At 55.7% G+C, this 21,606-nt stretch overlaps 1 protein-coding gene across 1 annotated transcript in view; it reads left to right on the plus strand.

The window, feature by feature from the left end:
* CPLX2 (complexin 2) overlaps nucleotides 1–21,606 on the plus strand; it is a 70,188-nt gene that overhangs the window by 1,921 nt on the left and 46,661 nt on the right. The window contains exon 2 of the mRNA XM_006906533.1: nucleotides 8,818–8,898. The gene's annotated coding sequence lies outside the window, so the exon portion shown is untranslated. The remainder of the gene's footprint in view (nucleotides 1–8,817; nucleotides 8,899–21,606) is intronic.

The following is a 21,606-nucleotide window of genomic DNA, read 5'->3' on the forward strand; positions in this document are numbered from 1 at the left end:
AGAAGGGGGAACTGTTTGGAAAGGCCTAAAGGGGTGAAATCACAGCCACCGGGGTGACGTCACCGTACCAGAGGGTCCTCGAGATGGGGACTGAGAAATGAGAGTGGAGAGAAAGGCTGGAGTCGGTCTCCCAAGCGCCTTTTGTGATGAAATGTTTCAAACATTTTTTTTTAATAGAAAAAAAATAATATAATAAACTCCCACATCATCCAGCTTTAACAATTGGCTAATTTTGTTTCATCTCGACCCACACCCACTCTCATCACACACACACACACACACACATACACGCATACACTTATTCGAAAGCTAACTCAAGACGTCGTATCATTTGGTGCAGAAGAGTTTTTAACATCAGTAACAACTTCTGCCATTCGAATGTTAGACCACTAACTCAAATCATGCCTTTCCCTCCTGATTTCTTCTGAACATTCTCGTCCTCAGCAGAAAGTTTTAAGAAAGGCCACGCTGTGGTGACGAACCGTGTGCATTAGAGAAACAATTTCAGGAAAGTATAAAAGAGAGAGAGGTATATCCACCCTTAACGGGTTTTACCAAGCCAGACTGTTTATCTCTACTACCTACACTGTGGCCAGAGGCTAGTGACTATTTGCAAGGCTGACCAAAAGACAAATTGAGCCTTAGAAAGAAAAAGAAAAAAGTGAGAGCTTCACTTTCAAAGTAATCTGAGCCATAAGCTCATGAGGATAGAAGGCTTGAAGTCGAGGAAATCGTCGGTTTGGAAATCACCTAACTCAATAACCACGTTTTACAGATGAGAGAGGCGAAGGTCAGAAATGGAGAGAAATTGCCCCAAAGTTCCACAGCGCTGAGACCAGAGTCGAGGCCCTTGAACTCATAATCTAGAGTCCTTTTCGGTCCACCATTTTGCCTGGAAGATTAGACCTTAGCATTTCTTGGCCCATAAACGGGGGATGCCATATCCTTTTCTGAAAGGAGAAGGAGGAAGTGGGGCAAGAAGTGGCAGTTGGTGTTGGAGACACCGTGACACTTCTCCCTTCCATATCCTTTTGAAGAAAGTGGATGCTGGAGGTACCTGTATTCTAAGCAAATCTCCCGGCTGGTCCCACAGTTCTCATGAGCAAAGGCTCTGCAGTCAGACAGCCAGACCTCATTTCCGTGGATTTCTGCCCATCCTGCTTGCCTCCGCCAGAGGCATGTGAAGCCTCTTTTTTCCTATTTGCACTGAATTTGCCTGCACCTGCCTCCCAGCCACAGACCCACTCCTTCGAGGTGTTACATGAGTCGTGTTTGGCCCGGGCCCTGGCAGGACTCAGAGCTCTTGTGCCTTTCTGGAGCATGACGTGTCTCCGGTTACCGATGGAACGTGTCGGTTATGACGGGTGTGTGTGTTCCCCTCGGGCTCCGGGCACTTTTCAAGTCAGCATTTTTGCTTTCCAGAGATGTCTCTGCCTGCAAAATGGGGAAGGCAGTGTCTCACAAGTTTCCCTGAGCCATAGGTGGACAAACTGAAACATATGGAAGGAATTCTGAGCATCCCTGGTGAAGTCAGCGGAGAACGTTCTATAAAGCTGCCTTACTCCCGGGAGTATGAGTGCAGTCAGGACACAGGAAGTGGATAAAGATAGTGAATTTCGGCTTGTGAAATTATCCCAGTTTTTAGCCTGAGATGAGACCAATCTGTGTATTATATATTATATCAGATCATATATCATATCATATCATCTGGGCCTAGTTGAATAGAAATAAGCAGACTCCCAAAGGGATATTGGTAAGCATCTACTCGTCCTCCTTGCGTGGCTATTCGGTGTGGAGCACTGCTCCGGGTGCTGACCAGGACGCCCCAGATCCCTCTTCCCACATGGCTTACAGGCCCAGGATACACATAGTCACTGATAACAATTAAAAAGTAAACATGAAAACATTCAAGCATACAGACAGATAGGGAAGGTCTGTCTGAAATGGTGACATGGAACCAGGGCCCGAATGACAAGAAGAAGTCAGGGCGGAACATTTCGGGCAGAGGAAATGGCTCTGGCAGGGACCCTAATGTGAGCCTGGACTGTCTGGGGACAGGCATGAGGCCAGTGTGGCTGGAGCAGAGTGAGCGAGGGCGAGAGTGGCAGCAGATGAGGGTGAGGAGGAGCCAGGAGTCAGACCATGGTCAGAAAATGGGATTTTATTCTAAATTCGATGAATTGTTACTAGGCGGTTTTAAGCCAGGGAGCGATAAAACCTGGATTTGTTTTTAAAAGGTGTCTCTGGGCGCTGTGTGGAGAATGGACGATCTGGGACGCTGGGCTGGGCACAGACGGGAACAGAGGGTAAGACGCAGCCTCCCCCACCTGCCCAGGTGCTCAGCATCCAGCAGCGGAGACAAGACCCGATCAGGACAGCATTGCCCCGTGGGAAGGGCCGCCGTGCTGAGGGGTGTGCAAGGCATCATGGGAACACAGAGACGGGAAGAATTCATTCAGCCTGGGAGCCGTCAGGGAAGGCTTCATGGGAGTGGGCAATGGCTGCTGAATTGTCCCTAGAAAAGGAAAGAGAGAGGCCGGGACAGACTAGAGAGGAAACACAGCAACGGCGGAGCGCGCGGCCCGGAAGCCAGGCTGCCTGGGTGCAGATCCCAGCCACGCCACTCAGCAGCCGCGTGGACATAGGCGCGTCCCCTAGCTCTCTGTGTCACAGTATCCCCATCTTCAACATGGAGATTGTGAGAATCATAATACTTCTTTCAAGGGGCTCCTGTGAGCATTAAACAAGTTAAAACGTGTGAAGTGCTTAGTGCCCAGCACTTAGAAAGTGACATATCGGTTACGCAGAAATGGAGCCCAACGGGGTGGGAGAGCAGGGAGCGTGCACAGAGCCCAACTCTGAGGGGCCTTGAAGACCGGGCCAGGGATGTCCATCTTGCTCCGTAAGCAACTGTGGGCCATTAAAGGCTTTTAAGCGGGGGGATTAGGGATGGAGAGGAAAGGCTCCTACCCACAGTCACACAGCCGGTTACTGCCAGAACACTGTCATCTGCCCCCGCCACCGATCCAGGATTGAAGGGGGCCAAGGGCAGTCTACATTTCGTTCCTGCATTGCCCCCTCGGGGTTAGAAGAGTGCCCCAGATGTTCTCAGTAAATATTTTTGGAATACATTGCTGAATCGATGACCAAAAAAGGGCAGGAAAAGTCAGAAACTTTGAATCCTCAAGAAAGTCACTGCGTTTTGGACAGTGGTAAAACTGCTCTCAGGAAAATAAACCGAACGCCTAGAGATGTTGACCTGGGGACTCACGACCTTCTGAACCCCAACTTCTGTGACAAAGGGCACTGCCGCCCACACTCCTCCAGACTCCCCCAACTCCACCCCCCCTCGGGCTGCAACAAGCATTGCTGCATCAGGTTCAGGAGTTAATCTTGGTAAAGTGCCTGGAAGATGAAAACTGTTCCCCAGACATTCGGTGGTAATTGCCAACACGGAGAAAATGTATCTCGACATTTGCAAGAGGCAGGCCTGTGTGCTGCATGAAAACCAGCCATTAGAATTCCCGTCTTTGATGCATCAGGAAGCTGTGACAGCCAAGCAGGCAAGCAAGGTCTTGCAGTTCAAGCAGCAGATGGCAAGGGACCCAGAGCGACGCCAACCCAGCTTTCGCGTTGCCGGACGCCTACTCGGAGCAAGGCGTGGGGCCAGGCATGCCTCCAAACTGGAAAGAACTTCCTGGCTAGGTGATCTGGGGCAAGTCCCACCGTTTCTCTGAACTTCAAGTTCATGATCTATAAAATGGGGAATAATACTGCCAGCCCCGCTGGGTCATTTTGCTTTCGATTCTGACAATGTGGGGTTAGGGCGGTCGTCCCACTTTACAAATGTGCAAACTGAAGCCCCCGGTATGGCTCACTGATCCCTTAAAACTCATTGAGCACCTCTGATGGGCCAGTGACTGTTTTAGGAGCTGGAGAGACGCTGACAGGTAAGACACGGTCTGCGTTCTCGCTGAGCTCACGTTCTAGTGGGGAGACAGAAAACCGCGAGTAAACAAACAATTTCATCAAGTTATGTAAGTGCTAGGAAAGAAATAAAAGAGGGGTGTGTACGGAGGAGACCAGGGGCTGTTTACGTAAAGCAGGCAAGGGAGACGTGAAGAAAGCGGCAGGAAAGTTGACATCTGGACCGGAAGCAGCAGCTGGCCACGGGACAAGTGTCCGGGCAGCAAGTGCAGAGGTCCTGGGGTAGGAGGAAGCATAACAGGGTCTCAGAACAGAGACGACGTGAGGGAGGGTGAAGGTGGTAGAGACAAGGGCAGAGGGGCCGAAGGGGCCGGAGAGGGGGAGGCCTTGACGGCTGGGCGAAGCAGAGGGTGTCACCATCTAAACTGAGATGGAGTCACTTCCCTCAGTCACCCCACTGGCAAGGGGCCCGATGGGCAAGGCCCAGGTCGGAGCGATCCCCTGGACCCCACTTCGGGCCCGCAAGTCCCTACCGCCACCTCTAGAGAAGGTCAGCCAAAGGACAAGCACAGAGAGGTGTCCCCCGCTGGGAAGTAAATCCGCTGGCTGGCTGGCTGCCGGGGGGCACCGCACGCACGGCCGGCAGCATCCTCACACCCTTAGGCAGGCAGGGAAGAGAGAAGACACAGGGCCAGCTGCTGCTGGGGTGAGGCAAGGGAGAGAGGCACCTGCCTCAGGTGCAAAACGTAGGAGATGCTAAAAACTCAGCCGTCAAAGTAAACATTTGGTGCGATTTAAAAAAAAGTTAATGCGAAAAAAAAATCCATGATGAAAAAAATATCAAACTTTTCAAATAAAGACAGGATTCCAAAAGGACCAAGGTGAGGCTGAGACAAAGGGGGTGAGTCACACCTGCACGGCATCTCATCTCGACCCTGAGATGGTCCCCCAACGGCAGGGACGCTTCCGAGCGAGGGCGCCGGTCCCACTGGCAGCCAGCACTGGAGCTGGTCACTCGGGACAAACCAAAAGTAAGGAACAGTTCCTATAGGGGCCTCAGCGTCCACTGCCCACATCAGCTGTGGAGACAGAAGCACCACACGGCCAGGAGGTGGTGCTCGGCCTGCGGTCGATGTCAAGTGGGACCAGGTTCAACTCTACCCCTAGTATGCTGTGCGGCCCTGAGTAAGGTGCATGTCCCCTCCAGCCTCGGTTTCCCCATCGGTGACTCCAGGGCAAATAAGACCAGGTCTCCAGGATTCTACAAGATGATACTCAAAGTCCTCTAGCTACTCAAAGTGTGGTCCGCAGGCCAGCAACATCAGCACCTCCTGGAGCTTATTAGAAACGCAGGATGTCAGCGGTACCCCGGACCCCTTGAACCGGAATCTATGCTTTAATCCTGGGGTGGGCATGCGCATGCAGGCTGAGACGCCGGTCAGTTCTTGGCACACAGAGGACGGACACTCAGTAAATGACAGCGCCGCCTCTCCACCCACCGAACCCTGAGTTAGAGCCTGACTTCAAGCAAGAGGCAAAACCCAAGATGGGAGAAGAGATGCTGAGATGGCCGCCTGGTTCGATTTTCAACGGTTGAGTCGTGAATCCAAGGAGCCTACGTGAGCTGCTTCTATATGTAACCACACGGGTCCTCGATGCGTTCATCTGGAAAATGGGAATGACAGCAAGATGCAGCGAGATAGTATGAGTGAAGCCCTCGGCACAATGCTTGGCACACAGTAAGCGTTCAATAAATGCTCACTGCTGCTGGTGGGGGTGATTACAGGAGGGGCTTCGATAAACCATGTGAGAATAGGTGACGTCTGTGTAGCTCTTCACCGTTTATAAAGCACTTCCTTTTAGACCATTTCGACTGACTCTCATAACGCTTTGGGTGAGATGGCCTGAGATCTATTCATTTTACGGAGGGAAAAAATCTAGGTTCAGAGAGGTGAAGGGACCTGTCCGGGCCAATGAGGAATGAAGCCCCTGGAGTCTGCTGCTAACATCCATGCCAGCATCAGAGCACCCAGCCAGGAAGGTCAGGAGGGAATGAGGGAATATGGGATTCCAGAGATGGAGTCGTCCAGCCTCCTCACTTACGGGAGGGAAAACTGAGGCCCCAGGAGGGGAAAAGACTCGTCCAAGATCACTCAGACGGAGAGCCAGACCCAGCTTGCCGGTCTCCCAGTTCAGAGTCCTGGCCAGTGTCGACACACCTCCCTCGTCTGGCTGGCCAGCCTCCTCCGTCAGCATTCAGGGGACCCGGGGGGCAGGGCCGGTTCCCTGGGCAGGTCTACTGGACAGGAGGCATCCCAGCTCCACCTTCCCCTGCAGGCCAATCAGAGCACGAGAGTACAAAAGCTGGCGTTGCCAAGGTGAGGGCTGCGAGGTTGCTAGGACACGGTTTGGGAGCAGTCAGGTGGCAGAGGAGGCCTTGGCTAGAGCCAGGGCTGGGGCAGAGACCAGGACCTGCCACCGTGGCCATCTCCACTCTCCAGGAACCCTCCAAGCCTCGAGGCTGAGTCTGACTCTCCTCTACCCCGCAGCTCAGCCAGCACAAGTCCTGCCACCTGCACCTGCCCTGCCCTGTCCCCAGGAGTTCCCTAGAACACAAAGCCCCATAACCGGCCCCAGCAACTTCCACCTTTCTGCCCAAGGCTCCGGCCCAACCACGTCCCCCACGCTTCCTCCACGCCCCTGCAGATGCTGTGTCTTCTGCCTGGGGAGCCCTTCCAGCCCCACGGCCCTCTGAGCTCCCCAGAAGCACCTTCCCAGGGAAGCCCTCCCCGCTGCCTCCTGGCGGTGTGGCACCTCTGACATACCCGCGTCCACGTGGACGCCACCCTGCATGCCCGCTGTCCGCTCTCCCGTCTGTGTCCCCACGAGGCTGTGAGCTTTTTACAGCTCACTCTAGAGTAAGACCGGGTTCCAGCTGTGCAAGATCAAGACTGCTCTGAGCCTCCGCGCTCTCTTCTCTGAGATGAGAACTGTGCCCTTGGCCTCGCCAGGCTATGGGGAGTATTAGAGACTGTGCGTGTGAAGGGCAGATACGCAGAAAGGGCCGCCGGTGGCCCGTTGTTTACGTGAACGCCACTAGCACCCAGCATTGAGCGCTCGGCAATAAACGTGCGCCGACTGCACTCACCGGGAGGAATGCGAGCTGCTCTATGAACAGCACGGCCCCGTTCGAGTGTAATAATTCTGATCGTTAACACTCCCGATTCCCACGAGCCTCCAGACCTGAGTCATCCTGACGCCCGCTCTTACCGCCCTGCGTTCATTGAACAAAATGCGGTCGGCACCCGCTGCGTGCCAGGCAATGTGCTAGCCGTTTGGGACTCGGCCGGAGGTAGACGTTAAACACTTAATGGCGCCACCCGCCTTCCTTGCCTTGCCTTCTTAAAGGTCAGCCTCCCGACCCAGGGCACAGATGACCCTGCCTGAGTCCATTTGCTCCGAGCTGCCCCCTCCCTGGGCAGTCAGCAGGCTCTGCCCATGTAAACTCCCTCCTCGGTTCCCCACTTAGCCAGTCAGAAAGCAGGAACATCCGCCCTATCGCCAATCCAGCTGCTGGTTTTGAATTCAGACATGGTCGGCTCCCCGAGGGCGGGAGCGTGCCTGCCCTTTGCACTGCGGTGGCACCAGCGTTTGGAACATGGCCTGGCACGGTCGGTCAGCCACTCGTTTACTCATTCATTCATTCGCTCTATGTCTGTCAAGCCCTGCTGAGTGCCAGGGCCTTGCCTCGCCGAGCTCGCGTTTTAGCAGTGGGATGGGGCGGAGGGGATGATCTTAGGAAGTCAGGGTGCCAGGGAGCAGCTGAGACCCAGGGGTTGGTGCTGGGTGACCCGGGGTGGCCCAGGAAGCTATGACAACATGAAGGACTTCGCGTTGGCTCCTCTGTTAGAACCCCACTTCGCAGAAGCATCTCCGGGCCAAATCCTCAGCCCCGACCTCTGTGACCGAGATAAGAACCTTCGCTTCCTTCCGTCACGAGGAGCAGGACCACAGAGTGGACGGGGGAGGAAACGGCCAGGCAGGAGGCCCCAGGCTGCGCGCTGGCCCCCAAGCCCACACTTCTCAGGCCTCGGCACCCAGCCGAGAGAGGCTCTGATGTGGCAGGGCGGGGCGGGCGAGGACTGGGGGTTCTGATCCGGATCCCCGCCCACCCCGTGAGAAACCAAACAGATCATTCCCGCCCTGTGTTCTCCTCCACGCAATGGGGGTGCGACGTGGACCTCACTAATCCCGACGACGACGTGACGGCTCATTCTCAGGCATCGCTCTGTCAACAAACAGTCCTGGGTGCCAGCTTAGTGTCAGGCCCCGGTGGCCAAGGCTACGGCAACAGGCACGTAAGACCCGACCCTCGCCTTTCCAGGAAGGCCGGTGCCTCCCACAGAAAGCAGAGGACGACAACTGAAGTTCGAGGGGATCCGACACAGTAGACAGTTTCGCGGACACCACCTGATTCAGCGCCACCAGTGATAATGACAACAAGCACTTAGATGCCACCTCACGGATGAGGTCGGGGCTACTGGCAGGCCTATTTTACACACAAGGACACTGAGGCTCAGAGAGCTGTAACGACTTCCCCCAAGCCGGAGTCCCAACCCTGACGGGACTCACAGTAAGTCCCGTCCGTCGTCCCCATCAGACACATTCACGCCAGAAAGCAGCGTGGTCAGCGGTGCGGCACGAGCGGTGCCTGACCCCGTGAGCAAGGCGGGCAGCTGCTGCCACCCCCTTGCTGGGACCCACAGCATCAGTGCCGGCCTCGGGAGCGGTGAGGGCATGCCCTCGGTGGGGCCTGGGGTTCGGTGCCCGTTCAGGGAGCCAGCTCCCCCCACTCTCTCCCCTCACCCCCAACACTCTCTTCTCCTCCAGGAAGCTGTGCGTCTCTGGTATGCTCTCCACTCTGCTCATTGACTGAAGGCCCCCGCACCCCAGCTCGGCCAGGAAGCAAAGGTAAGGGAACCCCCAGGGTCACCCTGTGGCGGTGTTCATACCCCCCGACTCCTGGTGAGGGGTCGTGAAGACATTTTCTCTCCACGATCGCCAAGAACACTCTTACGCGGGAATGAGATGGATCGATTAGACAATGTGTTGGAACGGGGTGAGCGTGCATTTTTAGAGCTGTTTACGACAGAGAAGCGCTTCCCGTGTGTTATCTTATTCAGTGATGTTCCCCGCTAAAAAACAACTTTACTGGGATATTATTATCCCCAGTTCACAAATGAGGAAGCTGAAGTTCAGACGGGGGAAAGGACCTGCATAAAGACATATGGCTGGTAGGTGGCTGAGCCTGAATTCAGCTCCACTTGTTCTTGTCTGTATCCCCAAGTGGATGCACCTTGCAGGTGCTTGGTACGTGTTTGACGAATGAATGCGTGAACTAAGGCAGCATCCGCGATCAACGGTGGGGCAGAGCGGGACTGGACCCCGGCCTCTCCTGTCACTCTTGGGTCCTACGCTCTTTCTGCTGACCTGTGGCTCAGCACCCCCCACACCCCCCACGCCAGGATCTCAAGTATCTTGTGTGTGGTGTCCATCACCCCCTCCTGCTGCAGACAGAAGGACGAAGGTGGAGCAGGCAGCCTCAGCCCCTCCTCCAGGTGGCCCGCAGGCTCGGATCACAGCCAGCGGCCCTGCATCTACATCGCCTCTTCCCTACCACCCACGACCAGTAATCCAACGTGCGGAGTTGTAAACTTGTTTCTTTAAATAAACAGTCTTGAGTTTCGTACCAAATAGTCTTTTAAGAGGAGGGCCGTCTCCAGGCCACCTCGTATTTAGCATACAGTGAGCCACATATTTGCACAGAGAGAGAGTGTGTGGATATAGAGATCGCTTGATCGCTATAGATATCATTGCTCATCCAGATGGGAGCTATTTATGACGCTGAGTCACCCGTAGCGAATGCCACCGAGGGATTCCAGGCTGGGCTCCGAGCCCCACAGACCTCGTGGCTCTGCCTCATCCTCCCTGTTCGCAAGGAGAGAGGGGATGGCCCCCCATCGCAGCGCAGCGACAGACGGGGACTTTCTGGCCACAGGAAACGAGGCTTTTCTCATAACCAGGTCCTCTTTCAAGTCACCGTCCTCCACACAGAGCGCCGCACCCTTACGGGTCACCTAGGCAAGTCCGTTCGTTGTGCAGGAGGGAACACCGAGACCCAGAGGAGGAAAGGGCTCAGCCCGTGTGACACAGCCAGTCAGTGACACCGCTGATCCCAGAGCTGCGAGCTTTTGATCACTGCCTGAGGCTCTTTTTTTCTTGCCTCAACCACGGTCTTATCCCCCAATGTCCTGCCATTTCCACCAACTGAGGAGCCTCTTGTCCTCTGAAAACTTGGAGACGTCACTGAGCATTTACTTCTTTCCTTGGGCTCCTGGAGAAGGGGGGCTGAGTCTGGCTGGTTCGGGTATCCCCCATGCTGAACGCAGGACCTGCACGCACTGGGCGCTCGATGCATGTGCACCGGGTGTTACATAAGACAAAACTCAGGACCCATTCCTGGGGAACCCTAGTTCCCCATGTGAAAAAGCACCCATTTATTTCCACCCTCTCTTTCCTGTCTCTAAGCCAGTTCTCTATCTATGTAAAAATAGACTCCCTCCCACTTCCCACCCACCTCTGCCCAACTCTATAATGAATCAATTTTATTAATAGGCTTCAGGATAGCAACTTGACAAAGGTTCTTTGTGAAAGCCACCCTTCATCTCCCTATATAGTTCACTTCTCAAAGAATTCTAATAAACTGTTCAGGTGGGATTTCGCCTTATATAAAATATTCAATCATCTATTATTCCCCTCCGCATAGGATGTTTGTTTAAGCATTTGGTGATCTCTATCTTTTATTATGGATTTTATCGAATTGGCCTAAGAAAAGGTAGAATGAGATGGAAAGATCCCGGGCTTTTGGAATTAGGGCTGGGTTAAACTCTAGCTGGCCACGTACTGGTTCTGCATTCATACTGACTGCCGTGAAAATTAAATGCGATGATTTCTATAAGGTGTCTCAGTGCAGGTTTGTGAATGAATGAATGAATGAGTGAATGAATGAATGACTCGGGACTCATATGAACTGAAGCAGATCCTAAAGGGTGAGAGACAAACTGACTGCAGTCTGAAGTCCTGAAGAGAGACAACCCCAGGAGGGAAGCATGAGACGGCCTGGGCAGTGGACCGCAGGAATTAGGCTGCTGGATGAACTTTCTCCAGCTCCTTACGTGAAGAGTTCCTCAGCTCAAGGAAAAGTGTGAGTCTGGAATCTAAGGTCAAAACAGAAACCTCCATGAGAGTAAAGATTGTGTTTTGTTATCTGTTAGATTCTATCCCTTCAGAAGCTAGAGCTTGGCTCAGGGCACTACGGAGCAGACAAGGAGATGCCCAGGAAGTATATGTTGAGTCGAGTGGACTTGGGTTGACTTGACTTGGCTTGAATTGATTTGAGTCGTTTTGAATTTGCTAATGGACCCAACTCTCGGGCCTACCAAGGAGAAGCTTCCTGGAACTCAAGCTTCACTTAGATCTGGTCCCAAAGCACCGGAGAGACCCAAAGAGTGATGTTCTGGGGACATCTGGGGCTTTCTGAAGGTGGGAGCATCTCGGAGAGGACCAGGGCCATAGCCAGGACCGAGGGAACAGCATGGTGATCTTGGCTTGGTCGGGGGAGCCAGAAAGATGAATGGCCTTTAGGAATCTTTCAGACTCACTGGAACTCTCTGCTGGGATTTTTCTGTCGTTTTGGAGTGACAGATTCTTCTCTTCCTGGCAGAGAAGGGCTCTTTGGGGATACCCATGTCAGTGGGAGATGGTCCCTAGGTTTGGGGGGAGGGTCATAGACTCCACCATGAGGGCAGAGAGCAGACTGAGGCCAGAAGCCAGGCGGAGTTCCATTTTACAGATGCTGGTGCAGTTGTAAGTTGGTTCCTGTTGGAGTGAGGATTTGGGAGTCTGACTCCAGACTTATATTGGACGTTAGTTGCTGAAAGGAACAGTGACCCAGGAACCACGGTGGGGAGGATGGACAAGACCTCTGGCATCCCAACATGAAGGGCAGCCAGAACCACCGGGGTCCCGTGCCTGGCCCCATCTCAGGGCGCAACCAGGCGCCTGTGAGGGCCAGAACTGGGGAAACGGCGAGGCTCGGTGAGCAGGAGCTGTCCAAACACTCCTTGTGCTCGGCTACGTCTGCGTGTGTCTGCCTCCCACGGTGGGTTTGGAACCCCTCGCGGGCACGACATCTAGTCCTCCTGTGTCCTCTGAAAATCTCGGCACAGGGTAGACGTCAGTGGACAGCGAATGAATAATGAGGTCAGAGTAAGGCTTACAACGCCAGAGGAAGATTTCAAGATCTCGACATGGCAAAGATCCAAGGTAGAGATATCTAGCCAGAAAAGATAACACAGACCCAGAAGTTGCCCCTCAGGTGTCTGGCTCACAGGGAAAGTCAGACTAAATGGAGTCATGGGACAGGCTGGTGCACTGTGGGTTTAAAACAGCATTCCCCAGAGTCCCGGGCTTCTCAGATGGGTTTTTAAGGGCCATTGCAGGATGGGTTCGGGCAACTAGAAGTTCCCAAAAAAGAAGCTCTTGACTCGATAACCCCATTTACATTTAAAAAGCTCCAATTTGATCCCTTTTACATATTGCATTTCCACACACATTTTCATTTTTAAAGGATCTTTCGGATTTAAAAAAAAAAATGCATTTGGAAAGCATTCGTGTTGAAAGAGCCTAGGCATTTAGTCAGACTGGATTCAGCTCTCAGCCTTTCCACCTGGGGGACTTCAGGCTGAAGTCCCTTAGGGATCTTGAGACCTTACTGGAACTCTGCCAGGATCCTTCTATATTTTTAGGGTCACAGATTCTTCTCTTCCTGGCAGAGCAGGGCCCTTTGAGAGTACCCGCTCCAGTGGGGGACCGTCTCCAGGTTTGGGGGGAGGGTCATAGGCTCCACCTTTGAGCCTCTGCGTTCTCATCTACAACCTCTCTTTCCAGAAACATGTGAGCATTCGCTAAGGTGCTGCAGCGTTTCCCGCAGGCTGGCGTGTGTGTGACTGATGATGTGTACAGTGGTTTTAGGGAGTGTGTGGATGAACAGTTGTTATTTTACTAGCTCACAGTTGACGCGTGTTAGAAAAACATAAGCAGCACACCAAACTCTGTGATTTATGAAAACAATATAGCATTTCCTCTGAAAATAAAATTCTCTGCTTTTTAAAAGGCAATTCAATTTAAAGAAAATGCTCAATAAATGAATGGTAGGGATATGGCAGGAATCATGAAAGTGGCATATGAATGACTGAAATGTGAGGGGAAATGAGATAGTTTATGTAAAACACTTATCGGTGTCTGTCACTTAGGAAGGGCCCAGAAAGGTTAGTGCCTGTATCTTTCTCTCCATTCTAACTTCCTGAGTTGGCTGGACCTAGAATCAAGCTCATCCACTGGGACAAAGTAGCTGCCCGGGTCTGGTCCATCTGGACACAATATGTGGAGGGCATGGTATGGGCAACAGCGGGCAGGTCCAAGTGGGCAGCAGTGGTCAAGCCTAGGCAGGCAGCAGTGCGGTCAAGTCCGGGCGGGCAGCAGTGGTCAAGTCTGAGCAGGCAGCAGTGATCAAGCCCGGGCAGGCAGCAGTGGGCAGGTCCGAGTGGACAGCGATGGCCAAGTCCAAGTGGGCAGCAGTGGCCAAGTCCAGGCAGAGCAGCAGTGGTCAAGCCCGGGCAGGCAGCAGTGGCCAAGCGTGAGTGGACAGCAGAGGGCATGTCCGAGCAGGCAGCAGTGGTCAAGTCCAAGTGGGCAGCAGTGGCCAAGTCCGTGTGGGCAGCTGGCCGCAGGATCTCAGAGCAGGCAGGGGCCGCGGAGCCAGCATTTTCCACAAAGCCAGTGCCAACCATCAGCGATCCGTGTGAAGAATTAGTCAGGCGCAAGTTAAATACCACTGGGCAGGAGCTGCCTCCTTCCAGGGGTCACGTCAGGGAGGAAGTCCCGACTGGAGGGGAGCGCCTCCCTAACGCCTTTCTAGCACCTGTTGGTATTCCTCTCCAACGAGGAGGCCCAGCCCCCAGCTGGCAGCGGTATCAGCTGCAACTGAGTAATAATGTCTCTTCCGTGTATTTACTTTACCCTTACCTTCCATTTATAGAACATGACACAGGTTTCCTGTTTGTGAGAATGATCTCAAGTTCCCTTTTCGCATGTATGCATTAAAGGTGAAAAAGAGTCTGTTGCTTTTGCTCGATAGAAAGTGGATAATGGCACAAAGAGGAAGTACATGCAGAGACCAGATAAGAGTGGTCACTGACCAGGGAGAAGCCAGCCTGCAGAGGTACTGTAAAGGGTCCATGCTGGGCCCACAAGCACGGTGTCCCCAGGCTCAGCCATAGGCTTCGGGGCACGCCTTGTCCTGGGAGCGCAAAGGAGGCCCCCTCCTAAGAAGGGGCCAGCCTGCTGGCCAGGTGACCCAGAGCCTCCGACTGAGCTGGGAGTGCAGAGACCAGGGGAGTGGCCCAGCCACCATCAGTATGGTCACTGCTGCCCCAGAGGACCCCCAGCCTGTGGTTTCTGGTGAGGCCGGGGCTGCAGACGGCGACCCGGTGACTCCAGGAGGTGGGGGAAGAAGCTGAGGGTCATGAACAGATGAGGCCTGAGCCTGCAGCCTGTGCGAGCTTGGCATTCAGGGGAATATGGTGTGAACCCGAACAGCTCTCGCCAGCCCGGGGAGGAGCTGCGTGTGAGTTGCAGTGTGCTGGGACAAGCATCAGAAACCACATCTGCCCCACTCACACGCAAGCGGGGTTACTGAGAGGTCCTCAAACAGCACCAGAATCAAAGGGCAGGCTGGTGACCGGGCTCAGGAAAGGACCGGAACCAGAGCCGACCACGGCTCTGGGCGCAGGGACTGAGGCCGGTTTTGCCGAGGCGCCCCTCTGAGAGGCGTCGGCCGCCACTGCTCTCCCCTCCTGTCATCACTGAATGCATGATTCGCGGCCCCAGGAGGGGCACCAGCTGGCCGGGCTTAGGTCCCGTGTCTTTCCCTTGGCTGGCGGAGGGCACAGAGGTTTGATGAGCCTCCCTCCAACACTGAGCAAGGGCGTGTTCCCAGATGGAAATCAAGGGAATGGTACAAAAAGGAAGAGGAATGGATGCTGGGCAGCCCCGACCAGCAAACGTCTGCTCTGAGGTGCCACGGGAGGCCAGGCACTGCGGTCCCCTGGGCCTGACTCTCCGGGATTGCCCGTGGGGCTTCCTTTCTCCCACCCTGGCTGGACCGGGGCCACCGTCCCAGTCTTGGCCCAGTAGTCAGCTCTAGCCAACGCGGGCTTCCGGTGAGGGGCTCCTGGACCTTCCGATGGGTTAGGGGAGGGCTCTGGCTGGCCAAGTTTGGTCCTTGTCCCCATGGCTGAAAAGGGTCTGCCATGCTGAGCAAGTCTAAGGAGAACTGACTCACTCAGAGGTTGCAAACCCAAAGGTCTGCGGGCCTGGCAGGGGACACATGCATGAAGGAAACTGGTGACCTGTCTAGAGGGGCAGCCGCTGCCAGCGGCAGCCGATTGTTGTCCTATAGGCACATGGCCCAGTGTCGATCAATATCCTGAAATTTTAAAGGAAGCTCCAAATCCAGATGTTTACGTGAGACTTCATTTCTAAATATCGTCAACTATGAGGAGAAAAAAAAAATTAAATATTATGCTGACCAAACAATACATACCACCGGTTTATAACAAATGAACCAACTTCTATTCATCTACCACGACCCAGCTGAAAGTCACTTCCGGACTTGCCCCTCCCTCTGCTTTGCCACCTTCTTCTGGATTTCCAGACTCCTGATGTCCTCCTATCACAGGGCTGACACTCTGCATTAGAAAAGCTCATTTGTTGTCATCGGCTGCTCTTTAACTGGGCCTCCCGGCGGGGGCCTATCGCGTCTTATTATGTCTGTGCCCTGACACGAGGCACTGTGGCCTTTAAAAGGCGGACTATAGGAATAGCATTTGTCAAGACCGCTAGGTTAGGTTATATAATGGTAACAAATCAGTCCTGAAATGTCTGTGGCTTCAGACGACGAAGGCTTGTTTCTCCCCCGTATGAAGTCTGCCGTGGGGCTGCGGCTCTGCAGGCAGCTTACTTCCAGGCAGTAACTCAGGGATCCAGGCCGGCTCCGCCGTTAGGAGGCGGGAGAAGACAGCGAGTGGAGAACTCGCGCCCGCTCTTCAGTACCGCCGTGTAGAAGTGACGCGTTGGCTCTCTGCACGGCCCCTGGGCCAGAACCGGTCCCGTGGCCGATCTCGTCACGAGGGGCTAGAAACGATGTGAGTGGAGAGCATGGGCATTCGCGGAGTCCATGGCTCTGCAGCACAGAGCGCCGGCTGCAGCTGGCAGTGCTGGGGCACTTGGGGGTCCAACAGGTGGACCCAGGATGTCGGGGGGCGGGGCAGAGGCTGCCAGGACCCAGCATTCACGGGCAATCACGAGACCTCTGAATTTGCCGGTTTCACTCAAGGTGTCTAGAACAGTGTGAAAGGATTGGGGAGAGAATTTCACTAGCTCGATCTTTCCACTTTTCTTCCGTTCGCGGTGAGAGGATCTGATGCCCCAGGGAGCAGGGTTTGAGGGAAAGGTGCCTGGCCCGACCCTCCCTCTGACTGACGGGCCGGTCACTGCCTTGGCCCGCAGACGCTGTCTGGGGTACCTGAGCGTGGTGAGAATCGAGGAGGTGAGGGGTTCAGGGCAGGGGGCCGGGTGTCCATTTCCAGATCGCAGAGAGGAGGCAGAGAAATCCACCACTCGGGGGACAGGATGAGGCCTGGAGACACTTATGTCAGCGAGGAAAAGCCTCTGAGAGACTGTCACGAGATAATGATGGAGGTCCCAACAGGAGGGATGGAATGGGGGAGGCTGCAGAGCGGGAAATAAGAGCTTCCACCAAGAATGAGTTTTTTTCATTCATTCTACAAACGTTGTCTGTCTGCCATGCGAGGCCCTATGCTGAGTCCTGGGGAGAGAGACATGACTCGGCCATAGGCCCTGGACTTGGGGGAGTGAGGCGGGCTTGTGGTGATAATAAAAAAGCCACATGGGGGTTGTCAGCACAAAGGGATCTCAGAGGAGGGGTACCTGGCCCCCCTGGGGTTGCGAGACAGACAAAAAGGGAGAGAAGGACGTGCCGGGGTAAGGGCCACGTGAGGCACGGCCCGGAAGTGACAAGCAGCTTGGCGTGTGGGGGGCCTAGCCCCGGTTTCTTCAGGCGAGGAATGATAACGGGGGCCAGAGCAGGCAGCAGAGGGACTTGAATGACAGCCAGCGGTGCTGGGACCCTGTCCCAGGCTAGGAGGGAGCTGTAGAAAGCGGGCGGGGAGGCGGGGGGCGGTGCAGAAAAGCTGTATTGAAAGATAACCTACCGTTCATAAAAGTGCTGATATCCTAGGTTCACAGCCCAATGAACTTTCACAACGTAAACATTCCGGGTACCAGCCCCAGATCAAGAAACAGAAACTGCCCAGGGTCCCGGAAAGCCCTGTGCTCCCCTTCTCAGTCACATCTCCCCCCAGAGGAACCAGTGTCCGCACTCCTGACCCCAGCGCTCAGGGGGCTTGTGTCTGGACAGCACGCAGATGAAGTCTCGCGCTGGGCGCTACGCCGGAGATTCTCCCCCGTGGCCGCGCTGCGGTGTGGGGTGCATGCTCCCTGCCGAATTTCCTCCCGTCGTGCGACTCAACAGAAATGCACATCCGTTCTGGTGTCGGTGGCGCTCGAGCTGTGCCCAGCTCGGGGCTCCTATGAAAAGTGCTGCCAGGAAGATTCTCACTCGCGTCTTTGGATGAACGTGGATGGACCTTTCTGTTGGGCTCACGCCAAGGAGTAGAATCAAGGCATCGTAGGCGGTGAGGGCTCATCTTTAGCAGATACTGTCAGACATGCTTTTCTGAAACAGCAGCCCTGACTCGCAGCCCTGTATGAAAGGCCCCCGCACCCAGGTCCTCACCAATATCTGGCGTTTTCTGTCTTTTCCACATTAGCCATGCTGGCAACTGCGCGGTGCTCACTGTTGTAATTTGCGTTTCTCTGGTGACTGGTGAGGCTGCCTACGGGCCATTTGGACATCGTCTTTCCGGAAGTGTTTGGTCACGTCCCTGGAAGGACAGGGACAGGGTCCATATTTCATTTTAGAAGGTCATCTGGGGTTCAGAGGCGGGGACTCCGGGACCTCCGGCTAAAGCAGCGCCATTCCACTCAGGCGCTAAGCTCCATCTCCCCGTCTGCCGCCTCGAATCCTCGCAGCCTCCCTGAGAGGTCAAAACTGTCACCAGCACCTCACAGATTGGGGTGACTGGGCTTAGGAGGGAAACGACGTGCCCAGGTTCTCAGGGTTGGAGCTGGGGGAGGAGGCCGGGAGGAGAGGCTGGCTTCGCCCCGAGTTCGTCTCCTCATCCATCTCAGGCCAGAGCAGGAAGCGTGGGAAGGAACGGAACAGAAAGAAACAGAAAGAACTCGAAGGAAACAGCCTCAAGGACTCTCTCTCACCCCTTCACGCAGGAGGAAAGTCCTCCTCCCTTTCCTGTCTCCCCCTCGCTCTCGAGTCTCACCCCAAGTCCCAGCAGAGGTGAGCCGCCGTCGGAAGCACAGTGCCCGCGGCCCGGCATTGGGGGCGGGGGGGGCCCGGGCCAACACGCGGCAGAGCCTGTGCCCCCCACTCGTCACGCCTCCCTGGACCAGTCGCTTTACCTGCCTGGGCCTGAGGCTCCGTGTCCTTTTCAGTCGCCCCTTCCTCAGAGCCTGGGGAGCCAGCCCAGCGCCTGGGGCAAAGCACCCCGGGTTGAGTTGGCACAGGGTGAGCCGCCGTGGAAGCACAGTGCCCGCGGCCCGGCATGGGGGGCGGGGGGGCTGGGCCAACACGCGGCAGAGCCTGTGCCCCCCCACTCGTCACGCCTCCCTGGACCAGTCGCTTTACCTGCCTGGGCCTGAGACTCCATGTCCTTTTCAGTCGCCCCTTCAGAGCCTGGCGAGCCAGCCCAGCGCCCGGCGCAAAGCACCCCGGGTTGAGTTGGCACAGGCTTCCCCCCGCTCCCTGCACCCCCCCACCCCCCACACTTCCAGGGCACGGGGCCCAGGCCTTCGGTTCCTCCCTCCCGTCCTGAGCAGCAGAGGCCGCATCCCTGTTGTCTCCGGCAGCTCTGGCAGGGCCCTGGCCTGGCGGGGGTTTCCTCACTGCCGAGAGCAGGTGTGGCGGGGGCAGGAAGCCCCCCCCCCCGCGCGCTCCCCTGCAGCTGCTGCTCTCGAGCTGACAGCCACGCAATTAGCCCCAGAAGGGCCTTTCTCCTCTCAAGGGCTCTCAGCTCAGAGCCCAGACGCCTTTATTTTGGGAGCCTTGCTCGGGAAGGTGCTTTGTCAATGCCACCTCGAAGCGACGCCCCCACAGCCACCACACACACACACACACACACACCCCCCTCGCACCGCCATCCTGCCCGTCCGTCCATTCACTAAAGCGCTCGGCACGTGGCGAGCACTCCAGGCGCCGTGCTAGGCACTGGGCCACCCACACGGTCGCTGCCCTCGTGGTGCTTCCCCTGCGGGGAGAGAGATGGATACGGAGCAAGTAGATGGATACAAGAAATGGGATTGTGTTGGATGGTGCTCAGGGCCACAGAAATGGTGACGGGCAAAGCTGTGATGGGGAGGGGCAGCTGGTCAACCGCCCACCCTAGAGCAGAGAGGGGACGCTCACAGGCCCACTATCTGCGAGGGCGTGTTCTTCTCTGGTTTGGGCTCCAAAGTCAGCTCCTGGAGAGAAGGGTTGCACCTCAGCCACCATGGTGGCAGGGGGGGTCCCAGGATGTGGCACCAGAAGGTCCTGGCCACTGCCGCCCTCCAGTGATTCCATCCCCTCCCCATCCTTCACTGCCAAGTCCGCCCGCTCCCTCGGGTCCGCCAGCTCTCTGTCTTGCCTGTCCTGCCTCAGGGGGCAGCGAGAGGGGTCACAGGAACTCTCCCTCGGTCCGTCGGCCTCTCCCCACGCATGGCATAGGTTTACCCCTCCGACTCAACTCGATTCTGAGCAGACGGAATCCTCTCCCAGGGCTTCCCCCGCACAACACCAGTTCGGTTCAGCTGAACTGCAGTCGAGTCTCGCAGATCACGACGTCCGGGACTCTGTCCCCGTCTCCTTCTCGGGCACCCCCTCCCTGTCCTGCCACCCGCCACTGACTCATTCCCGCCTTCGCGTGTCTTCCTCCGGCTCTGCGCCTCATCTCGCTTCCCCGTCGCCAGCTCCCTGCCACTCTCATTCGCATCCTGAGTGTGCTTTTTATCTGGACGTTAATTGACTTCAAACACTTGTTATGTTTTTTAATGCATTGAGCCCCTACTGGGTGCCGGGCATGGGGCAGGGAGCTTGAGTCTAATCAAAGATGAGCGGAGCGTGGAGGTCTCCTGAAGGGAGTGAGTCATGCCCTTAACTAAGTGGCGTGGGGAGGCTAACAGTGAGCGACGCCACGAAGGACACGTGAATGGGGGCTGGATCAAAACGGAGGGGGCATCCCAAGGGCTTCCTGCAGGAGGGGACTGTTCAGCCAGACCTTGAAACACAGTCACGCGACAGAACGTGTGGGCTGACCGTGGAAAGGACGGTCCTCTCCCATGGACCCGCTGTTCGGGCGCCCTCTCCTCCCAAACCTAAACCCGACTCCCCAGCGTCGCCTATTGAGTCCCCAAAGTCTCCTGAACAAAGCGCGGGCTTTGGTGTGTGGCGGACCCGCGGCGAGGTCTGCTGGCCCGGCTCTCTGGGTTTCCCTGCGTGCACTTCGCCCTCTGTAAACAGCCTCCGAGGGTGGCTGTGAAAATCAAACAAGACAGAGGATGTAAAAATGCCTTCCTACTGTTCATGAAATTCTCTACTCTTAATGAGGGCTCTTTTGACGGCAAGGGACAGAACCCCGACTCAAAATGGCTTAAAGACAAAAAGGAAAGTCTGGCGTTGCTGCCGCCAGGCACGCCGGGATTCGGGGTTCGCGTGATGGCCTCGGCCCCTCCTTCCGCACCTCTCGATTCTGCCGTCCTCTCCTGTCTGGCAGCACGCTCACGTGGGCGCGCCCCCCCTCAGCATGGCAGCATAGCAACCACCTGTCCGCCAGCTACGCAACCCCAGTGGAAACGGGGTACCCCACTCTCAATGGTTCCGGCAAAGTTCTGGGGTCGAAGCTCAGTGGACTGATCCCTAACCCACCCCACAGCCAGGCCCGGGTCACATGCTCACCCCTGGAGCTGGCGATGACGTCGCCTTTCCACCCAGTGCGTAAGGAGTGCGCAAGCGGTGGGCCCTCGGAAGAGGTGCTGTTGCGACAAGAAGGGGCTGGGAGCTGGGTGTCCATCCCCACGGGTAATGGGGACAGGGACGCAGAGGGAAAGAAGGTTCACTCCTTATCAGGTCTCAGCCTTCAGGAGAGTCTTCTCTGATCCCCCACCCCCGGGCTGTGTTGGGGACCCCCTGCTGAGCTCTTGCAGCACCCCGACACCTCTCTTCTCATCAAGCTCTTTCCATTTGTTATAACTGTCTATTGACTTGCCAGTCGCCTTCACCACACTCTAAGTACGGGGGGGACAAACGTGATGCTGATCGCTGTGTCGCTGCACCTCTAATGATGACAAATGCGAGATACTTAGCAA

Source organism: Pteropus alecto, unplaced genomic scaffold (assembly GCF_000325575.1).
Source record: "Pteropus alecto unplaced genomic scaffold, ASM32557v1 scaffold40, whole genome shotgun sequence".
Lineage (NCBI taxonomy): Eukaryota > Metazoa > Chordata > Mammalia > Chiroptera > Pteropodidae > Pteropus > Pteropus alecto.